The 6,654-nt window shown below is 48.2% G+C and overlaps 1 long non-coding RNA gene across 1 annotated transcript; it reads right to left on the reverse strand.

Annotated features, from left to right (window-relative positions):
* Nucleotides 1-224: 224 nt before the first annotated feature.
* Nucleotides 225-6,112, reverse strand: LOC119473706. Its single transcript, XR_005202922.1, has 3 exons — nt 6,024-6,112; nt 907-909; nt 225-236 (listed from the first exon to the last, which is right to left on the reverse strand). It is a non-coding gene; the product is annotated as an uncharacterized LOC119473706 (long non-coding RNA).
* Nucleotides 6,113-6,654: the final 542 nt, after the last annotated feature.

Genomic DNA, 6,654 nt, shown 5'->3' on the forward strand with positions numbered 1-6,654 from the left:
CCCTGACAAAGTTTATCCTAGAGACCGGTGAAAACTGGGTCAGCCTGCTTCCTTTTGTCCTCCTCCGTGTCCAATGCACACCCTATCAAAAAGTTTTCTCCCCTTTTGAAATTATGTTTGGCAGGCCCCCTCCCTTACTCCCCAGACCCGCAGATACCGTGCACGCTGAAGTCCATAACTGTACACTCCTTAAGTCCTTACAGGCGCTCCAGTCTGTTCAATCCCAGATACACCAGCTCATTAAGGACACCCGTCCCACCCCATTGGACCTCGCAGAGCAGCCAACACACCCCTTCCAGCCTGGAGACTCTGTCCTTGTTAAAAGATTCGCCACCTTCGGCCTCACTCCCCGTTGGAAGAGACCCTACGAGGTTATCCTGACCACACCCACCACTCTCAAGGTGGACGGACTAACGGCCTGGATTCATCACACCCACATCAAGACTGCCCCACCGGAAGGACAATGGAGCGTCAAACACTCATCCCCTGACTCAGTAAAGCTAAGACTTGTGCGCTCTTCACGGTCACCACCCTCGCCACCCTAATCTGTGCTGTAAATCCCTATAGCAACCCCCATCTAGAACCCACCTACTATCAATGGGTCCTCACTGAGGGCTCCACTGGAGGATATGTTAGTTCCTTAACCAGGAAGGGACCCACCTTAGCCAATCTTACCCTGGAGTACATTCCAAAGACCCCCATTACCTTCTCCCTAGACCTCTGTGCCCTCCTGGGCCTCAACCTAAATTTCACAACAAGTGGAGGTGTAGCTAGGTGTGGCAATTTAGGGGCAGAGCAACAACTCCAGACCATGGGGTTATATCTGTGCCCAGGATCCACCCCACAAAAAAGATGGAACTGTGGAGACTTAAATGAATTCTTTTGCCCCCACTGGGGTTGTGGAACTATCTCCGCTATATCAGGATGTACCAAAAACATAGACTCCTTCATCTCTTTTAACTGAGACTCTCCCCCATCCCCATGCTACACCAGGTCTTGTAACCCACTCAAAATAACTGTAACTACCCCAGATGGTAGATGGACAACGGGGCAAGCCTGAGGTCTCAGAGTATATATGAGTGGGTGGGATGTGGGAAACATCTTTACCATCCAGCATATAACCCTGCCCAGACCCAACCACCCTATAGGACCCATTGCCCAGGTCATAAGACAACAGGAGGCCCCCTTAAAAATACAAAGCCCCCTCATCCAGATAATCAATACCCCCCCTCAACGACCTTCCCCTACAACCCCAGCTCGGCTCGAAGAGGACACAACCCTGTTAGTCTTGTTGTCCTCGGCTCACCACCTCCTCAGCAAATCTAACCCAGATTTAGGAAAAGACTGTTAGCTCTGTCTAAACCCTCAACTACTGTTTTATACCGAGTTGGCTTCCCAATTACCGTCCAACCTGTCCAATTCTTCATGCTCCCAGTCCACACTCCATTTAACCCTGGGAGACATAGAAGGGTATGGGCATTGCTACCACTCCCCAAATTACACCCTTGCAGGTTCTCCCTATGGGCACTATTGTAATGTCTCCCACAATGTAACATTTAATGGTAAAAACCCTTACTATCGGGCCCCAGGTACCACTTGGTTAGCCTGCACTTTTGGCCTCACCAACTGCATTTCCACATACCAATTCAGCAGCTCTGCTCCCATACTCTGCACCCCGGTACACATCCTCCCCAGAGTTGACATTTATGATGGCCAACAGGGACTCAACCTCCTGGCCCCACCAGGTATTATTACTGACCAATGGAAGCGAGTCCCTATCGTCATCCCTCTACTGGTTGGATTAGGCATTGCTGGCTCCACTGCAGTTGGAATATCAGCTCTTATAACTGGGGACCAAAACTTTAAAACTCTCTCTCAGCACATAGATACTGGCCTAAGCCACTTGGAAAACTCCATTTCCCAACTCACTGATCAGGTTGAGTCTTTGGCTGAAATGGTCCTCCAAAACAGGCGAGGACTAGACTTACTGTTCTTAAAACAAGGGGGGTTATGTGCCGCCCTTAATGAACAATGTTGCTTCTATGCTAATAGATCAAGCCTCATCCGACAGAGCCTCCCCCTGGGCAGACAGAATCTCGAAACCTGAAAAAAACTTCAAGAGGCTTCGGAAAGCTGGTCTCAAAAAATGTTTTCCTGGTCCCCTTGGCTCACTTCCCTCCTCATGGGCCTGGTGGGACCTCTGACCCTACTCTTATCGGGTCTCATGTTCGGCCCCTGCCTCCTAAACCAACTGCTCAGGTTCATAAAATCTAGGGTAGACTCCATAAAATTAATGATACTAAGGCCTCAGTATGAGTCCTTAGAACAAACAAACTATACTAACCTGTTGGAGGAATCAATGATTTAATTCCTGTAAATAAAACAAGGGGGGAATGTGACATGGTAAAAAGCCCCATAAAACTGCATACCTCAACCATACCTCAGCTTTCTGTTGAAACTGCTCTCTATAACCCAAATGTGAATAAGTAATTAAGGACTATAATCGCCACCTTACCCAGACAATGTGTAAACAAATGCTAATCTTTACTTTTGTGAATCACTTAAGTAACAAGCAGAATGTCAAAAAGGCCCCTGGCCCTCAGAATGTCCGGAACCCCTCACCCCATCTTTGCCTAGGAATCCACTGGAATGTCCGGAACCCCCTCACCACCACCCCCGCCCCTCACCTTCACGCCCAAGGTGATTTTTAAGGGTATAAAAGGTCCTGACAGGCTCCTTTTGGGTGCCCCGGGTTGGAAAGACGCGAGTCCTCCATGGCCGCCGGCAATAAAGACCCTGCAATTTGGCATACTTTTGTCTTGGTGTTGACTTCCTATGCTCGGTCCAGTACAACACCTGGAGCTGGTAACTAGCATCCTAACTCAATCTCTCCCCACTCCCAAGGAGTTCCCAGGAGTGCCCAGAGTAGAGGAGGGAGCCTACGATATAAGACTTCATGGGAGAATATCCTGTCTTCCTAGACGGGGTGCATCTAATTTTGAATAACCCCAAGGGAAGTGCCTGCACCCACTTTAATCTTGTTGCCTGATACACTTTCCCTAAGCTGTTTTTGATGGTCCAATTCATTTTTTCCACTCTTCCGGAACTCTGAGGTCCATAGGCGGCGTGTAGTTTCCAGGTGATACCCAAGGCTGTTGCTGTTTTTCGGACTAAATCTGCCACAGATGCTGGTCTGTGTCTGATCCGATGTGCAGTGGCAGTCCAAACTTAGGGATCAGATCTCGAAACAGCACACGGGTTACTTCATGGGCCTTTTAAGGCCTCTACCCACCCAGAGTATGTGCACACCAGGACCAGCAAATACTTATGTCCCCCATACTTGGGCACTTCAGTAAAGTCTACCTGGAGATCTTCAAACAGAGCTGCTCCATAAGATTGAATTTCAGGGGGAATAGTTGGACCCTGCCTCGTGTTGCATTGCCTACATGTAATGAATGCATCTCTGTGCCACAGTTTTGGTCAAGGCCGATAAGTGTGAGATGTAAAAGCACCGGCCCAGCATCTTTTCAAGTGACTCTTGACCTAAACCAGTGGTCTCATGTACGGCTGGTACAACCGCTGCACATAGCAGGCCCTGGTATTTGGCTGGCTTACCAATGAGGTCTTTAGGTATTCATTAATGTCACCGCTGTGTGGGGTGCTTTGATATTTAAATTCTTCCCAGAGTGAGGCTAGAATCTTTGATTGCCATTTTTTTCTTTGTTTTCTTTTTTTTTTTTTCCCGACAGCATGAAAAGACTGTGTTAAAATCGGCTAGCCCCAAAGCCAGGCTGACAGAAGTTTCACTTTTAGCTTCTGCCCCATTCAAAGGGTGTCTTGTCTTCTCCCCTCCCGACTTTGTCACTTTGTGTAATGGTTTGGCCAATACTGTGAAGTTGGGAAATCCACAATTTATAAAACCCAGGGCTCCCAGGAGCTCTCTCGCCTGCCTTTTAGTTTCAGGTTCTGTCATTTTGCAAGCGGCTTGCTTCCTCTCTGCTTCTAGGCTGCGTTCCCTTCCAGATGGTGAGCCTCAGATACTGCATTGCTTTTTGGCAAAGCTGGACTTTCCTTTTAGACACTTTATACCCACAGTCCTCCAGGTGCTGAAGTAAGGCATTTGTTTGCGCACCCGACTGCCGTGGGGTGTCCCAATAGAAGGTTATCAGCATACGGGGCAGCATGCAAGCAAGAAGCTTCTGGGAGGTGGTCACAGGCTGATGCCTCCCCAAAGGTTATGAGAGAGTTTTTGAGCCCCTGGAAAGTTGGGTCCAGGTGTATTGGGTGGTTACACCTGCTTCTGAGTTTCTCCCATGGAAATGCAAATAGTATTTGACCCTCCAAGTCCAGCCCGATGCTAAGGAGGTATTCTTTAAGTCCAATTAAGTGAACCAACTATCCTTTGCTGGCAATAATCCCAACTGCGTGTATGAGTTGGGTGCAAAGTCACTCAAGCCCAGCATGGGCCTGGGTGATAGTATCAGTCTTCTGCTCCTGGCTAGGAAGGCTCCACCCTCCTTTCCTAGGGACAATGAGAACCCAGATAACCCCGGACTGAGGCAGTTTTAGCTGCAGGGAGTCTCTTTTGTTGAATGGGATAGTGGTCCTTGATTTGCACAACAGGTTTTGCCAGAGAAGGGAGAAGGGGGCAGGGGCAGTCCATTAAGTACAAGAAAGTCTGTTCTGTCAACACCTTAATAGCTTTAACAATATTGGTTTTATTTATTTATTTATTTTTGATGGGGGTTTCAGGGCTGTCATCCAGACTGTGGGCTCTTTGGGGGCATATGAGTCCGGCCCTCCTCTCTTTTAGTCCAGTGGCCCTTCCATTAGATTGAACAGAGCCCCTTCACTTTTATCTGGATCCTCGTGCTTAGGATCGCCCTGTTCTCCAGTTAACTGTGAACATTTTTTCTTCCAATGTCCTATTTCTCGACAAAATGCACACTGATCGCGTTGCAGGCATGGGTGGGCAGACTGTGGGGATTTCCAGGAACCCCCCTTTTTCCACACTCTTGGGGGCATTCCTCTCATAGCAGCAGCTATCAAGTCGGCCTTCCGTTGACGTGAAGTCCCCTTTCCCTATGATTTTCCCTCTGGCTTACTGCCTCTCGGTTTACAAACACCTGGTTAGCTCTTTCCAATAACTGTGAAGTATTCATGCATGCAAATCCTGCCTGTTTCTGCCCCTGAATTTGCCTGGACTTGGGAGTCCATGCTTCTTGGCGGCGAGGGGGATACTGGTTTCTAGCAGTCTGTCCCTTGGCTACTAAAACAGTCTCTGCCTGCTCTCTTAGACACTTTGGAGGGTTCAAAACTAACTGCAACCACCAGTCTATGTATGGAAATTGATTGAGGTGTTCTAGTTCACCGTATATAACCTCATGCCTTACTTTGGAGACAAGGGACCTGTCTAGGGTCCCCTCTGGGGTCCAACCTACCCTAAATGCTGGCCAATCTTCTCTACATAAAGCCCTTAATTTCTCTGGTGTCGTAGTTACTTTATAACTCCCACTAAATCCCTTCTTGAAAATTTTCAGCATGGTTTCTAAAGGGGTGGGCTTGCTATGGGAGTGACCCTATTAACACTTCAAAGAAACAATTCCCACTGTTAGGAGAGAGTTAGTTCACTCACAGCAGTTCCTGTTCCCTCCTAGCAAGACACAGTACAGAACACTCTCCGATTTACGTTCACGTCAATCCTTTCACAATGCCCAGAGCCTTCTTCACTCAGCCTTATGTGGCTGTCTCTAATTCTTACAAATTGCTCAATGCATGAGGCCCTTCCTAAAGGGCCCGATACCTTTCACAGCTGATGAGTCTGGTCAGACACATCTACACACACAGACGCCCATCCAATCGCTCTCCTTCCAATTCAAAACTATAAGCAAAAAGCTTCCAAGGTTAGTTACAGAGAGAGAGAGAGAGCTACATTCAAAAGTGCTGAACCTGGGACTCATAGGTGATCAGGCCACGCTTCCAACCCAAAAGGGGGTGCGCTGCTTTCCCGGGTTCAATCTTACCAGATTCAGGAGTCTGGACATCTCAAATACCCTTTCCTCCTTGGTGTTCAGCCACTGGGCGGATCTGCACTGCAGGGCCTTCCTGCTCCGCTCTGGTGAGGCTTTTCCACAGGGCAAATACCTGCCCAGAAGCGCTCTCAGGATGCGTCACCCCAGGGAGCAGGAGCCCCCACAGGGATGCTCCACAGAGCTAAGCAAATCAATTGAAAGACCTTTTCCCACCATCTGGTATCCGAGACTCGCTTCCAGGCCAACGCACCAAAAATGTAGCAGGATCGGCCGTGGGAAACAGATTTCCCTAAGAGCAAGCGTGTTATTTTCAGGAAGGAGATTCAGGAGGTGCCAGCTGGCCTACTCTCTCTTCTATTGAGATGCACAGTGGATGACAGAGGGGGAGGGAATCCCAGATGCCTGGGTCTTCTTCCTCAATAGAACAGAGCAGAATAGTGTAGGGGAAGGGGGAAAATTCAATGTTTGAAAAAAATTCCTATTATTGTCTTTCCACATATAACTAAAATAGAATTATAGCTTTCTTTTCCAAGCACTTAGTTTACATTCCCTTTATCTTCTTCCAGCACTGTTTTTACCATAATTTGACCCTCATATTCATTCTCACTGAATCTGAGTTTTC

The sequence above is a fragment of the Cebus imitator genome, unplaced genomic scaffold (genome assembly GCF_001604975.1).
Source record: "Cebus imitator isolate Cc_AM_T3 unplaced genomic scaffold, Cebus_imitator-1.0 Scaffold179, whole genome shotgun sequence".
NCBI lineage: Eukaryota > Metazoa > Chordata > Mammalia > Primates > Cebidae > Cebus > Cebus imitator.